General features: G+C 39.4%; 1 protein-coding gene across 3 annotated transcripts in view; it reads right to left on the reverse strand.

The window, feature by feature from the left end:
- MACROD2 (mono-ADP ribosylhydrolase 2) overlaps positions 1-16,695 on the reverse strand; it is a 1,883,327-nt gene that overhangs the window by 1,171,090 nt on the left and 695,542 nt on the right. The window lies entirely within an intron of this gene.

Below are 16,695 nucleotides of genomic sequence, written 5' to 3' on the forward strand. Positions count from 1 at the left end.
ACACACACTCTCACAGAATCAAAGGCTTGTGACTTCCAGGTCTTCCAACAGACAATAGCAAACCCTGCTTTTTGAGAATCTGGCACGTGGCACTTTTCTAAAATAGCTGAGAATTACAGAAAAAAATATAATCATGAACAGTAGTATAATAAGTAATCTGTAAGCCAGTAAAATAGGTTTTAAAGAAATCTGTGTGTCTGAATTCGGAGGATTTAAAAAGTGTGAAATCTGTCCAGCACTATGTATTTCTAGGCCACTGACTCAAACAGCAACCTCACCATACAAGTACTTGCCTGGCATGTTCTCAGTCATTTCTAGAACACTTCGACACTTTGAGGTTAATAGACTCTTAACTGTTAACAGTCTATAAGTCTACATGTAATAATGGCCTTTCAATCCACTGTCTTCCCTTCTCTTTAAAGGCTCCAAGAGTTCAGCCACCTTCCTTTATATTTTATATGATGTCTCAAAAAACTGAGAGGGAAAAGTTCAGATAGAAATTAGCCACTGCCACGGATATGCTAATTCACAGCAGAATCCAAGACTGTTCCCTTATCCGCTGCTGTTTAATGATTTTACTTCCTCATTACAGTTCTCTTGCCCCAACACAGAGAAAATAATTAGACCCTGAATGTGGGCAATTAAAAAGCAGATATCCTGAGCTCTCACACCGCTAGCAGACCAGCAGACTGTTAAGGAGATACTTAACATCACCCTGTTGGTGAATTTCTGAAAGGTTATAGAGCATCACTGAGGAAAAAAATCATTCTTTAGCAAGTCTTACCTAAGAGTTTACATGTATTAAGTTCAGGTTCCTAAAAAGCATTCATATATCAGAGCTGGTGCTTCTTAATGCTGCCATACTTGCTTTAAGTCGTGCACTGATACTATATTTCCAAGCTCTACGAAGGTTATTCTCCCATGATAATGCTAATCATAATAAACAAAACTATAACCTCAGGTTGAGAACACCAGAAATCAAGTAAGTTTACTTTGTGAAGATAACACGCATAGTCCATAAAAATGACTGTCATCTGGAAAAGAAACTCAATATGCTTCTGTGTCAGCTGGTGTTTCCTTGACCTCTCACTGGTGCACGTTAATAAAAGACTCTAGGACGTCTGGCCCAGAAGACATAAGCGTAGCTACGTCACTTAAGCACACTTCCATGAGTGTGCTCCTTAATGTGGGTGAGACGATAAATGTCTGCTGCTTGAGCCACCAAGTTTGTGGTACTTTATTACAGCGACCTTAGCAAATTAAGACAGGAACCCAACTTAATTTCAGTCTTACTGCACAATGAACTCAACTATTGGCAGTGCTACAATATGAGCTGTCACTTTGGTGAGTTGCTCTACAAAACCATATTCACTTGAGGCATACTCTAACAAAAGAATTATTTTTGCTTGAATTGGACCTTTCCAGTGGGAGAGTTTACCATCTACTAACTGTCTATGTGGCTGATGGGGAGGTCCCTGTGGTAAGTCCCTGTGGAGCCTCCTGCTAACAGTGAGTGAGCTGTCATGGAAGAGGCTCCCCAGCCCCACAGCCCAGGCTTCAGAATCTGCAGCTCCTACGGACATGCTCCCATCTTGACTGCAACACACGAGAGACCCTGGACCACAGCCACCCAGCCAAGTCACTCCTGAACTCCTGATCCATAGATGCTGTGAGGCAGATAGTAAATGTTTGCTATTTCAAACCACTAGGGTTTGGGATAATTCATTGCACAGAACTATATAACTAACACTGTAAGTGCAATGGTGGCAATGAACTGTAAACAGAAATTTGCAAAGGATGGCTAGGAACACTTTGCTCTCCTGATAAATACGCTTTCTTTCATCCGACCTTGAGTTTCAGTGTGATGGCTGACGCTACAACAACAGCCTTACCACTACAAGGGAAAGGTCAAAGGCATCATATTTACCTTGGCCCTGATGTCACTGAGCTGAGGAAGCAACACCAGAAATTGCCTGCCTTTAAACCTGTTATATGATGGGAAAAACATTTTATTTAAGTCATTTGTTAGTCATTTTTTCTGTTACCCGTAACTGAAATGCAGTCTTTCCTGATAAAAGCTGCTTCTCTATTCTATGTCATTTGGGGAGTGTTGGCAGAGCTTCTCTGCTTTTATCCTCAGAAAACATAATTCATTCACTGTTGTGAAAAGAATTATTAATTTAGTTTAAAAATCATTAGAATCAGATATTTTACACATGTGTCCATATTATCAGTATGAATGAAAAGAAACTATCAGAAGGAGAAAAATGGAAGAAAATAAGTAAAATTCTAAAATAAAGGAAAAGAAAGAAGAGAAGAAAAGGGGAAAAGAAAGTGGCCAAGATTAATATATATATAGAAATGGAATAGAGAACGTGATAAAGGGTGAAAATGCATTTCTGTGCCTATGGAAACAAACGGGTGTGAAGTTAAAGTGTAAAAACATTTGTTGACTCCTTCTAGGGTGTCGAGTGGTTTTTAAATATCGTGTACAATGAGATTTTTGTAAGCATTAAATTTCTTTACATGTAAGGCTAAACTTGAGATGCTTTTGATAACTGTCTTTCCTGAAAACAAGATATGAGGTGATAATGAATTGAATCTTTGAAAACAGAGTAAGTTTGCAGGTTCTAGTTATTCTATGGGTTACATACAAAAAAAAAAAAAAGCAATCACTTAGTCTACACAGATAAAAGAGAGATTGGATAAACAGTCCAAAGAAAACAAATATTGAATTAATTGGTGGCACAAAAAAAAAAAAAACAGGTAATTCACACAAAATGTGTCACACACACATTAATACCAAAAAGAGAACAGATTACAAGTCAGAATTTCTAAGGCTCTTTATAAGTCATTTGTGAAAATAAAACCTTCTTGGAACTTTTTTCTTCTGTTAAAAAAATATTACCTACTTCATACTTCCAGGTATAACAGATTGATACGGTGTCCAAAGTTCCATTCCATTTTAAATGAGTGTTTTGATTAATCCCATCTTTAGTAAATATTAAATTACAGTGTAGCATATTTCATACATATCTGCATGACTTGGAATCAATGTGTTTGACTTGAATTCCAGGTCTATCACAAGGTTATATCACTTCCAACAAATACTTACCTTTCCTGGGGTTCAGTTTCAGCCTCTGTAAAATGGGGGAATGACAATACCTACCTACTCCACAGGGTATTGTGAAAACCAGGTAAATAAATCCAAATAAAGTATTTAGAATAGGCCTGGAACATGGTCAGCAACCAGTTAATTAAACAATTATTTTGTGAATACAGACAACGAAATGTTTGGGAGTGAACATTGCCTATAATTGTTTGACCAATACATGGAAAAATGAGAGTGGAAATGTAGAAATTAGTCAAAAAGTATGAATCCACAAAAAATATTTGAACCTTAGGATAAACACATGCAGAACAAGCACAGTTTTTGTTTGTTTTTGTGACAAAGCCACAATGAGAAATCTTAAAATCAGGATAAACCAACCACAGTCAGTTTCTACCACCTCCTTCTCCTGCAGTCCCCACTCTGAAGTGTGCATATATGATTTTAAATAGCTTTTCTTACTTCTTATAATACAAATAATAGATGTTCACTGTGGACTAATCCAAAGTACAAAATAGCAATGAAGAGACCAAAAGAAAAAATAATTACCTACGTTTCCATTACCAGAGATAAACACTGTCAATCTGGCGTGTGTCCTTTCAGACATTTTAGCTGCTTATCATCTGATTCTTTTATTGACAATTTCCATGTCAATAAACATAATTTTACAGCATCATTTTCAATGGCTAGTTCTCATAATTTTTTTTCAAAATTTCCTTATACTTTATGGTGGACATTTAATTAGTTTATAGGTTTTCTCTGTTACAAGCATACCTGGTTTTATTGTGTTTAGCTTCACTGTGCTTCACAGATACTGTGTTTTTCACACGTTGAAGGTTTGTGGAATCCCCGTGCCACGTGCATCTCTCGGCGCCATTTTTCCCACAGCACTTGTTCACTTCATGTTTCTGTATCACATTTTGGTAATTCTCCCAATATTCTGACACCTCTCCACCAGCAAAAACAATTACAACTCGATGAAGACTCAGATGATGGTAATTTTTAGCAATAAAATGTTTTAATTAAGGAATATACATTGTTTTTTACGACATAGTGCTATCGCACACTGAATAGACTAACTACAGTATAGTGGAAACATAACTTTCACATGCACTGGGAAACAAAAAGAAATTGTGTGACTCACTTTATTGTGATATTCAATTCATTGCCATGGTCTGGGACCAAACTGGCAATGTCTCCAAGGTATGCTTGTCTAAGCAATGCTGACTGTTTCTTCTAGCTTATAGTTTTGCATATGCTAAAGATTAATTGCTAGAAATAAAAGATTTTTGGGCTTTTGACACGCACCACAAAAATGCCTCACTGTGTGCTGTTTCTTTAGTGTTTCTAATGATCTCTATAAACGTCAAGAAAGTAACCTCAAACCAGATGTGGGGGTAAGATTGTTCCAAAATGGTGAAAAGTCAAACAGAACCCAGAAGCACATTGAGCCTTTTGACTCTGATGCAGACCCAATAACTTAATCTTATGTGGTACAGAACCAGGAAATGAAAGAGTTAAAATTAAGGCTCATCTGACAGATATTTAAAGAATGATGTATCATTGTTCTGCTTTAAAGCAAGAAAATTGTATGAATAATTCATCCCTCCCCCCCTCCCCGAACAACAACAACAAAAAATGTTTTTACACTTTCAAATAGGTGTTAAAATAGGAACTGTTTTGCCAAAAGTAAGTACGGGGAGTGTGTAAATTTCTCTTCCTGCTGAGACAGAAAAGGTTCTACATCACAGCTGGGTAAGGAAATGAGAGGCACTGCCAGAAAATATTCTCCAGGAACAAGACTGCTTTGCACTAAGGGACTCAGAGGAAAACCCTGAACAGAAACCGACTAGTTGCAGTGAATATTTAAGTTACATGATGGATGGCCACCCGCGTGGGATTTTCACTTTCCTGACTGGACTGAGAGGGAAGCTTTCTGATGGGGGAAGCACACCACTCTTGGTAAGCCCATCAGTGGTCAGGTCTTAAGGGTACCACTCAATATTCTAAAACAGGGTCATTTCTACAACGAGGTCTAAGGCCTTATTATTAATAATCGATTCAGAACTAGCTTAAATTCTGTCTCCTGGCCACAGTCAAATTCAAACATCCCTTTACTATTTCTTGAATTTCAAAACCTAAAGGGAACTGACTCCCTCACTTCCCCTTTTTTGAGAAATAAGTTCAAGGTATGCAGTCCTTAGGGGAGGCCGTTTAAAAAGTTTCTGTCAATGGCATTCTCTGTTCTTGATGGTTATTCGCCAAGTAAGATGTCCAATCCAATGCTCTCTTAAAAGAGGAAAGCTTAATACTTACCTAAGTCTTTAGGGTTCTATACGGTCCATCTGAGAATAGAAATCAAACTCTTACGAATTCCTAAATTATAGGGAACATTGGCTCCGCACAGAAACCCGAGGAGGTAAGTCAGGCAAGTATGGGTACCTCAGTTTAATCAAAGAGGAAGCTGAGATCCAGTGAGATTGAGCTGATTCTAAAGGCCACAGCAATAAATGGTGGACTCGGGAGTCCAGCCCACTCCTCTTATATAATATGTGTTGCCTTAGTGCAGTTGACACGTAGCATCTTTCCTCCACCAACATTTCTAACTAAAGGGCATTACTTCTTGTGTTTCAAGTTCCTCTCAATATTTCATTACCTTCAACTTATCCACAATTGGCTCCAGCTAGCACTTTTCCTTAAAAAATTAATCCTATTATAATAAGTCTGATTCTGGATAATTCCTGATCGTGTCTACTGTGTTTGCTATACAGTTAGTGGCTATACCAAGACTCAGTGGGAAACATTAAAGTATCATTTACAGCCCAGTTAAATTGATACGATCAATATGTTTAAGCCCATGCTTACAACAGAGCTGAAAATTGTTTATAGTGCATGACAACACAAAAGGGAAAAGCGATCTTGCTCTCCTTTGCATTGATTACAATATCCTTAACCAAACCTATAAATGAATAAAAAATTTAGTTTGAAGAATCAGTTCCTTAAAATGGTAGAGCCAATCTATCCAATGTGGGGCCCTTGGAGCACAGTGCTGTGAATACGTTCTCAACATCAAACATAAGCAATCGCTTTTCTTTTCTCTCCATATCTACTGAAGTTGAGATATGCTTTTGCAATAGAGTTGTTTCTTTTTCTTCCCCCAGCTATCATCCACACAGTTCTTGGCCAATCCTCCCAGGCTGCAGTGAGGTTTACAATATCCCTTATGTCAAAGTACTCCAACCAGTCTCTAATTACTTTCTGAACTTTACCTTCCTATTCTTTCTGGAGCCGCCATAAAATTCCCTTTTATCACCCACTGTTCACTTTATCGGTACTCCTGGGACTACACGTGGATTCTTGTTTTCAGCTAATCCTATCAAAACTGTACAATAATACACAGAAGGACCATGGCAGAGTAGGTAAGTCAGTGAGGGGAGCCATTCTAAGTGAGAGAATTACAGCAAAGAGGGATGGGTGGATACCCATCAGCGGAGAGTGTCGGCTGGCACTCCGTCGGCAAACCTGGCTGACTGCCCACAAAAAACAAAAACAAAAAGCACATAACCATTATACCCTTCAGTGTACACACAAACACACACCACTTTAAATGTAAAAATATTTTCTGAGATATTTGATTTCTTGAGTCTAACGTAGATTTGAAGGGGCAAGATGAAAGAAAGCAAAGTACCGTGGATTGAGAGGCAGTTCCCTAGATCCAGGAGTTTCTCCAACCAGATATGTCACTTACCTTCTGTGACACCATAGTTTGAAGGTTTTCAAACTGGGCTTCACGGAGCATTCAGGGCTCTGAGGGGTCCACACAACAGTGACTATGGGAGGAGCCAGGCTGTTCTCATGTGGACTTAGTCTCCCAGCTAATTCCAGTCAGGACAAGACCTGTTTGACATACTGGTCTATTTTTAAGATTTTGTTTTAATATAGGTTTCTAAGATTATTTTTAATGTAAAAAAATTAAACAAAATTATCTCTAGGGTCTCTTCCAACTCTAATAGTTTATCCCCTTACTCCCCTGGGAAGAGAAGAGGTAAATGGCTCCAGTCTCACCATCTGCCAACTTCTGATGAACTGGCTACTGACTCGGCTACCTTTAAGGGTGGCATGTTATGAACATGTTCATACAAGATCAGTGGCATCCAAGTCATTTGATGTTTCACATTTCAACAAAAAGTCAGGAAGGAAAGAGTATGTTGATGAGTTATGTCAGTAGGAAAAATTTGGTAGGAGGGAGATTAATTGATAAGAGGTAGGGAAAGGGAGTTTTTAGCCTTCTTCTTAGATCAGACCTATTTCTGCCAACTCCTGAGTCTCATCAGAGGAAGAGAGGGAGGGAGAGAGACCGAGGTTGGGGGGACAGGGGGAGAGAAGTGGAGAAAGGACTTAGTAATCTGACATTTTCTAGTAAGTGGGGCCATAATTTCTTAAATTGTACAGACCCGCACTTTTACTTGATCTGTATTCTCAAACTTGAAGAGGGCAGGAGTCACTGATTAAGTCCTGAACTGGGTTTTTCATTGGACCACCGGGTACTAAAGCAGAACTCTGATGTCTCATTCACGGCCATTGCTTATGCAGAGCTCTCTTGGGAGCTCTGCCAAGAAGTATAGTTTTAGCTGGGCAAGGTTGAAACATTCCTAGGCTCCTCGGCTATCAAAAGTTCCATGCTTCTTGCCACCAAAAGTGTTGAAAAAAATTTAAAATACAACAAGAACATTCCTGGTAAATCAGAGCTAACGTTCATCCTTCCTTCTGTAATTGGACATACTCATATATACACTGTACAGAGTCTGAAGTCTTATATTTCCCTTCTCCTCTAAGCTCAGCAATATCCCAGGACAGCCCTAGGAATCTGAGACAACACTCCCTGGTACAGTTTCACCTGGGATGTGCAGCAAAGATAACCTCTTGTCACCAGACCTACCCTGACTGTTTTAAGAGGAAATCCAGTAAGGTACGTGACAGTCTTTACAGGGCAGACTTCACAGGGCAGAGTTCACAGGCTATACTTATTGAGCGGGGAGGTCAACCATTTCCACAGTCTGTCTGAGTTTTCCCACAAACCCATATGAGAGTATCAAAAAGAGAAATGTGGACTTTGTATTGGTCAGGAGTCTGGCAAGAAACAGTCCACCTCAGACGGTACAGAGACTGGAATGGAGGGATTCCCTTAGATGCTGTGGGAGGTTTCAGGCGTCTGGGAAGGTCTGTCAAGCCTCAAGAGCAGAGCAAGAGCAGGAGGCAGTTCTCGCCCTGGGACTGAAGGCACAGGAAGGAAATGGTGTCACTGGAGGCTTGTGAGTGCTGGCTCCATGCAGGACAGCCCTCCGGACACACTGTATTCCTCCAAGAACACAGCCTCTTCCGGAAATGAGATCCAAAGCAAGGAGGGAGAGGGAAAAATAACCCAACCTGCCAGTGCCTCCCACTGGCTAAGTCAAATGGTGTAAATCAAATGGCAAGGGAGCCCAGGCAACCCAGTCCCAACCATCAACCTCTTGGGGGCATAGATTAGGGCAGAGAATAAATCTGGGAACATGTATGTGTGGTGGGGCAACAGGACATGCTCAGCACAGAGCCTCAGCCCAAGAAAATACAGACATGCATATATGAGGTTTCTGGAGCCCCTGAAGTCTATTCATGGCTACCGGTTAAGAAATAGAATGTATTAATGACTTTCAAATCTATTATCTACAGGCTACACCTTTAGCTCTCCTCCAAGAACAGGCTGTTTAGATATAGCTACCTACCAGACATCTCCTCTCAGATATCCAACAGCATCTCAAATTCAGGCTGCTCAGAGAGAAGCAGTTACCTCCCTCTTCTCTTTAGACCTGCTCCTCCTCACAGATGCCCTTTTCTGCTACCTTGAATCAACATGGCCACGGAAGCCCTAATATTTCACTCCTTTCCCCCTTCACTCTCAAAACCCCATCAGTGGCTAAGTCCTGTTAATGCCACCTTCTAAGTGTCTCAGGTGCTTAGCCTCTCACTGTCAACCCTATCACTGCCTCCTTGATACAGACCTCCATCACCTCTGACCTCGACCACTGCCCCTTCGCCCTCTTTCTCTTCCTCTTACTCCCTCCCACCAGTCTAGTCTCCGCAATGTCACAGAGGTGTTTTTCTATAAGAGAAAACCCCATCATGCTATTCCGTTAATCAAAACCCTTCAGCATCTCCCTTTCAGTTACAGAAATCCAAACCCATCCAGATTCAACCACACACACGAGCTTCTCTCCACTGCTGCCTCCTGACCCCTGAGCTCCCGCATCACAAATGAGTGGCAGGGGTTTTACATGTGTTTTGAATGCCTTTCTCCCAGCTTCACCATCATTTGCCTGCTGAGTTTTTGTTAACTTTTTATTTAGAACTAATTTTTAAATTACAAAAAAAAAAAGGTACACATAACACAAAGATCTATATATCCTTTCCCCGCATATTTATTCTTTCCTTAATATCCACTTCCAGGAACACTTTTTCTCTGATCCTCACCCCATCTTGGAAAGCTCATTTTCCCCATCCTCTGTGCCCTGCTATTTTTTTCTGTTCTCTACTGAAACTGCACTTTCTATATCATTCTGTGTTTAGCTGACCTGTCTGCATGGCATTTAATAGGCCAAGTTCCATAACCACGTGGGCACTGCATCACCAGGGACCACAGAAGAGCTTACCTTCAGTAGGCACCCACGAAATACATGCTGAGTAAGTGAGTGAATGTTCAATCCTATGACGAAGAAATTAAAAAGGACATAAGGGTAGATGGGGTTTGTTGTGTGGTTTATTAACTTGATTTGACTTTCTTTGTCATCCTTTAAATTGAGTCAGTGCCATTAGCTCTTCTCTAGGAGCAGAGGAAGAAGAATCTGTCACTCTGTGAAGAGACATCATGACCCTTAAGCTTGTACAGACATTTGGAAGGAGATAAGTTCAAGAGAAGGGAATGCCTGATCTGCCATCTGAGTGGAGGACTGTGCTGGAAGTGCCACCTAGTCCCTGAGAGGCATGGAAGGGACAGCCACTTTCTCGGGCAAGGCTGTAGATAACTTGCAGAGCTAAGAAAGGTCCCAAGCAGCGAGGTGACAATATCACAAGGAGTCAAGATGAACTATCTGAGGCCCTGAAAAGGGAGAGAACATACCTGGATTCACATCTACCCGCAGAGGCCATATTCAGGGATCTCACACAGATACACCTACTATGGAAAGGAGAGAGGCTTGGGAGAACATGGTGGTGGTCCTGGTTGCAGCAATTTACCAGTGAGAAGATGCCTAAGTATTTGCTGATTTGTCTTCATTGTAGGCAAAACTTCCTTCCAATACATAGCGTCCTGAATGTTTACACACTGTAAGCTAAGGAGCATCTCTGTTTGTATGTGGGGAGAACAAGGGGCACCTCAGACCCAAGGGCAAACAGCGTATTTTCAAAGTTAACTCATCTATAGCTCTATCAAATGGAAACTGCATGTCAGATGGACGGCAGTCAGAGAAAAGCAGTCAGAGGAAGGCACCCCAGGAGAGGAACCTACGGGACATAAAGCAAGTGTCAGGGTTCAGCACATCAGCAAGCTGAGACAGCGATCGCGTAAGGAGGACCTTGGGAATGAAAAACAAGTTTACATGAGAATGACTTTGGACGAAGGGGCAGTAAACGTACTGAAATAAATGCATACAATTCTGAGTGTTCACCAAAGTTGGAGCACAGCCACTAGCTTGAGTATGGCCCTGGGAATTATATGAGGAATTTGTTACTCTTTTATCTCAGGAACAGATATCATGATTCATCTGTTAGGAATGGACAGCATTGGGAAGTTTCAATAGATGCATCCAAAAAGTCAAACATTTATTGAGAATTGACTCACCGAACGCTTTTCACAGTTATGTAAGACAATTTCCTGTTCTCAAGGACCCTGTTGTTAGAATCCAGGGTAGAGATGTCAACAATACCTGAATAACTAACTATACATCGAAGAAGAAAACAGGCTTTCCAAAACAGACAAAGACTAAATGGTGTGGTGGGGAGGGGAGCAGCGGGGAAAACCATGAAAGATCCCATGGAGAGGAAGCATCTTCCTTTCAGGACGGAACTTGAAAGTGTCAGATTTCAGGAGACTGAGTATTGAGATGAGGAGGCATCACAGAAGGGAGAAGGAATTCCAACAACAGTGCAGTTAACAGTCACTACTGCAAAATAATTTAAGAGAATATGAACAGAGAAAAACAGTGAAATTCCGCACAAAGGAGATCTTTGGCCACTTCCAAAACTGCAGTTTCAGTGAAGCAGAAGAAACAGAGCTCATTTTTGAAGAGTTGAGTCTGTAAGTCAGCAAGAAAGTGACAATAACAAGCACACGCTTCTGGTTGCTAGGTGGTAAACAGAAGGAAAAGAAAGGGCAAAACACAAAGGGCATTTCTGAGGAAGGGACGCAAGAGAACTCAGGTTAACGCACAGGAAGGAAGGATAAGGAGAACACACAGGCCTGAGGTGCAGCGTGTGAGGGAGTGAGGTCCTGGATGGAGCCAAGGCCAAGGGACTGCAGGTAACACACTGTGCTTTGTTTCAACATGTGTGAAACTGACAACGTCGAGAACCATGTTGTTCATAAACACTGAACATAAAGAATTTCCACTGACAATTGTATTAAATACCAGAAAGTAGTAAGAACTAACTTTAATGAATTCTTTACTATGCACCTGGCCTCAGGCTCGGTTCTTTTCACCTGAAGTACAACTTTGAGTTATTTTTGTACACTCACAGTACCAGATACCCCCAGAGTACTTCAGAGCTAAAATTTTAAAAATATAAGCAGCTCCAAGATTATAAACACTCAACTTGCCAACACCTTGAAATGAAGAAACCACCATCGGCTCAGCCCCATCTCTACCCTTTCCCCCAACTCCTGGCAACATGGGGGTCTGACTGATCCAACATGCCCTCATCAGCAGTTCTCATTTTTGCCCTTGGGGTTTTGTGCAGTACAAGAACCCTCACACCCTCCTGACCTCAGCACTTCATGGCTCATTGGGTGCCCCTCAGAAAACCTCCCTCAGATCCACAAACTTCTCTCAATCAGATGCTTTCTTCCACCTCAGCTCTTACCCTGTTACCTCAACAGTATCAATCCACTTACTCTGTCATTTCCTCTTTTCTGTTACTCATTCTATTTTTAAGTCAAAAGGGAACTTAACCATGTTGACAAGTGGAAGAGCATCTACCACTAATACTACACTGGAAAAAAAAAAAAAGAAAATTCATACACTGTGAAGTGGATTTGCACAGTAAAATAAACCCTACTCCCTTTAAATATACCCAGAATTCCTTTAGAATCTACACGAATTTGTGTGTCTACACCCTGATTCTCTAAGTACAACATTTTCACTTAGGCTTCAGAAATAAAATATGGTAATTCTTGGTCTAATTTTTTTTTTTAATTTTAAGAAGTAAAAAAGTAAAATTTTCTGAAATTTCTTTCTGTGAATTAATGTTATTTCTTCTATACTATGGGTGAAACAAATTTTACAGGCTAACCTAATACTCTAATGCATTTAGGAGATTGGCTTTTCATGGAAATTAATTTTGCACTGTAAATAGCTAATTTATAAGTATACCATTTTAATACAATCTCTTTGTTGGAAATTATCTGAATATGAAGATAAAACATATTCTGATATTGTTATGCAAACAGTTAGAATATCTAACTAAACATTAGAGATGCCTTTTCCAAGACCATTAATTAATTTTTGTTCTAGATCAATAATGTCATCAAATACTCTTAAAAACTTAAAATGTCTTTATAAGTTTTCTATGCAGTTGAAATGTTTTAAGAAAATTAACTCAAATATAAGATATAAAACATATTGAGAGTTGAAGACCTCCCCAAAGTTTACTTGTGATGTGCCTAACAGCATATCAGAAGAGCTTTATAAATTCTCCTGTTGTTCTTATAACTTGAAAATTATAATGAGCCAGGCAAGCAATCTCTATAGTAAATAATGAATAACCTACCTAATTTCAAAACAGATTCTAGTCAGCTTAAGAGAAAGCATATAATTAAGCAAGATACAATGAATTAAACAGGCAAGAAAAAGAAAAAACAGAAAAAGAACGTGAGATGGAAAAAAATAGGTAGATTTATACACAGATACATGCCATGAGATAGTGGGAGCACTAGCGGCCACCAGATCTAGTTCTTAGAATTCTAGAAGCCAATCTAAAGAGAAAAAAAGGTCAATTTTAAGATTCACAGTGTTTACAAAGTAAACACTAACCTAATGGTACTTATCTAAGGATGAGAGCGGCTGTTACTGATACTGAAATCTTAAAGAAGTCCTCAACATCTTCAATGATATCCTTAGAGTAATTCATAGTCTCCACATAAGTAGACAGAAGTACCCCAAAGTCTAGCTGGATAAACCAGCTCCATGGAAGGCTATCCAGGTGCTGACCAGGTCACGGGTCCCCCAGTAGACTTAGTTATGAACTGCTTTAGGTCATCTACAATAATACATGGACTAATTTTCTTTCAGTCATAAATATTCATCCCTAGTCCATGTTTTGAAATGCACTGAGCATTACCAAAGTCACATGCCTGGATCCAGTGACTTAGTGTGGCTCAGGAAATACAGAACTGAATGTTTCAGTAAGCAGTGAAGTTCAGTGAAGTTCATTCTGGGTATGAAATTGCCATTGAGCAGCCTATGCAGATTTCTTCTCCTTTCCACAATAGACAAGTGTTGGTATTATCCTAAAATGGATAATGATATTACACTTACTGAACATGTAATGCTATATAAATCCAGTGGTACAAGTAATCTGCTGATTAAACAAACACACACACACAAACAAGGCACTAGGAAATTGAAATTCCTATGCTTGTTTTTCTCCTTTAATAAATATGAAATCAGAGAAGTTTATATACAGCCTTTTAAAAAGAGCCATATTGGATCTATTTTCTTTAATAAGCTGTCTCCCCAAGAAAATAACATTATTGTCTAAATTGGTACTTTAATTTCTTGAAACTAAATGAAGTTTACTCTTCTAAATTCCCGAGGTACATTTCAGAGTGTTACAGCTTTGATCTTCAAATTTATCTAACAGTGCCTTTTTTGTTTTGTTTTGTTTTTCGATTTGCTACACAGAAGTGAAATATAATAAATTAAGGTTTTAATGTATTCTGTCGCTAAAGAAAGTGATTTCCTTTAAAAAGCTTGACTGTATTACTCAGTTGCTAAGTTTCCTAAAACTTTGTATTACTTCCTTATTCCATTATGACAAGGATAGTAAATGAAGGAAGCTAACTAATGAGAGAACTTTCCTTTTCTCTCAGATATTTAATTTAAAAAATGCCATCTTTTGCCACAAAATTATATGTCTTTATAATATAAATATAAGATCATGTTTTAAACAATGTCTTTTTGTAGTTGTTACATTTATTAGGAATGCTTTCATAAAGGTGGGAGCATGTGCACTAAAGCCTCATCAAATCGAGATTGAGAATACCGGTCAGTAGTTCACCGTGAAGGGGCTTCACAGGCTTCCAATTTATAGTTGAAATTAGCCCATTATAATTTTGGTGATCACATACTATGTGCCAAGGGTACAAATAAGAACCAGGAGATAAGGTTCATACTGTCATAAAGCTTACCACCTAATGGAAAGGTCAACACATTTTTAAAAGCCACAGACTGCGTTATATGCAATGAAGACAATAAACAGCATCTGTGAGAGGAATAACAGGGGATGTCACTTGGGCAGGTAGTCAAACAAGGCCGCCCTAAGAAGGGGATATGCTTAAGCCTCCCTAGAAGGAGAAGGAGTCAAGTACACAAAGAGTATCCCAGGAAGAAAGAACAGAAAGTCGGAAGATCCTGAGGCAGGAAAAAGCTTGATACATGTTAGGAATTGATGGAAGCCAAGGTGGCTGACGTTTAGTGAACAATGGATAAGCAGGAGATGTCTTGGGTAGAGGCCACATCGTCCAGGGCCATGAAAGTCTCAGCAAGATCTTGATTTTATTCCAAAGAAATGAAAGCAAACAAACACACAAACAAACAAAAAACCTAAAGGACTGCAGAAGAGTAGCAATGCATTTAGAAAACAGAATGAATTAACAAAATTAAACTTTCCTTAATGACCCAAGATGCTAGTAAGTCTTAAGGGATCATTTTTAAAACACACAGAAATCTCAGTTAAACAACATCAAGTAAACTGAGTATAACAGATAAAAAACGTTACGTTTGGAATATGGACAATCTTGGTGTTTTTTTGTTTGTTTGTTTGTGGCCCTTCCTATTGATAGAATATTTATTTCCTCTTAATTTCATACATGCTGACCCAGACAGAAGCCTCTAAGATTCTTAGAATTGTTTTCCCCCAAAGAAAAAAAGATAAAGAAAAGTACAAAGGATGACATCATAAATGCTTGTGTTCTCAGTATTAAAAGTTTTGAGTTTTTCAGATTTACCTACTAGAGCAATTATATTAATATCACACATTGAGTACTAAATTTTGACCCTTTCAAAAGCAACCTAAGAAATCCTCTCAAAAACTAAGTCCTATTTTCTTGATAGATAAGACTATACATTCACTGAATTTACTGGACTTTGTCAATCAAACTTCATTGCAGCCACTGGGGTGTAATTCTGAGGTCATTTTACTTACAACCAAAAAACATATATCTCTGGATAGGGAAAAAATTTATATATGTATACACACACACACACACACACACACACACACACACACACACACACACACAGAGCTGTTGTTGCCCTGTTTGTATTTCTTAATTTGTGCTTGAAATGTGCTGATGTGCACAGTTAATAATTCAATGCGAGACAATATTGTTGTCTATGCTGTGGAGGTTTCAAATAAAAAGCACTCTTCATTTAAAAAAAAGAAGAAAGAAATTGGTAGGCACTTGTGTCTGATTAAACAGCATATACAGCATTCTGAAGTACATGAGGCAAGAAATGTTCCTGGTGGGGTGACCTCATCCAAAATGCTCCCAAGGAAGACTTGTGAGAAAGTGGCTGAGGTGACTTCATCAGAAATGATCCAAAGCTGGAGTGGTGAGAACATGGTTGCAGTGACCTCATCTGAAATGGCCCAAGGCTCTAGTGGTCAGAGCAACAGATGACAGTGGACTCCCCCACTCGGATGGAGTCTTGGCTCCAGCACACATCACCCTAATTCCTCCAGGTGTCCTAATTCTGAAGGATGATCTCAGATACAGAGACTGGAAGATGAACCTGAGTTAGAGTCATCACCCCACCATGGCAGAACATTTGCCTTGATGTCTGAGCAGTTGTCCACTGACAAGAAAAAAGCCAAGATCCTCCCAGGACAAGCATGACAAGCTCTTGCTTACTGTAAGGTCCCCAGGGTCATGAGACCTTAACAATTATGTGATTCTTCTATCTGCAAACACACACCGAAAGAAAACCCAGGAAATCTTTTGTTTTGTTTTTGGCTCAGCAAAAACTATGATCTCTTAAATCTTCTTCCACCATCCCCTTGGCATCCCTCAAAAAAGAAAAATTCCGCTTTGTCAAAAAAGTGTGTCACATGCA

This window comes from Camelus bactrianus, chromosome 19 (genome assembly GCF_048773025.1).
Source record: "Camelus bactrianus isolate YW-2024 breed Bactrian camel chromosome 19, ASM4877302v1, whole genome shotgun sequence".
Classification (NCBI taxonomy): domain Eukaryota; kingdom Metazoa; phylum Chordata; class Mammalia; order Artiodactyla; family Camelidae; genus Camelus; species Camelus bactrianus.